We start from the raw sequence: 280 nt of genomic DNA, 5'->3' as shown, positions 1-280 counted from the left end.
AATATTAATGTTCATACTCAGATGTGTGCACACAAATAATATTAATGTTCATACTCAGATGTGTGCACACAAATAATATTAATGTTCATACTCAGATGTGTGCACACAAATAATATTAATGTTCATACTTAGATGTGTGCATACAAATAATATTAATGTTCATACTCAGATGTGTGCGTACAAATAATATTAATGTTCATACTCAGAATAATAAATAGAATAAAAAACAGCAAAGTGAGAGAACTCAATAATTGAAAGACCTTTAGAAAAATAATTTGTA

This window comes from Limulus polyphemus, unplaced genomic scaffold, assembly GCF_000517525.1.
Source record: "Limulus polyphemus unplaced genomic scaffold, Limulus_polyphemus-2.1.2 Scaffold14022, whole genome shotgun sequence".
Taxonomy (NCBI): domain Eukaryota; kingdom Metazoa; phylum Arthropoda; class Merostomata; order Xiphosura; family Limulidae; genus Limulus; species Limulus polyphemus.
This window is presented reverse-complemented; position numbering follows the sequence as displayed.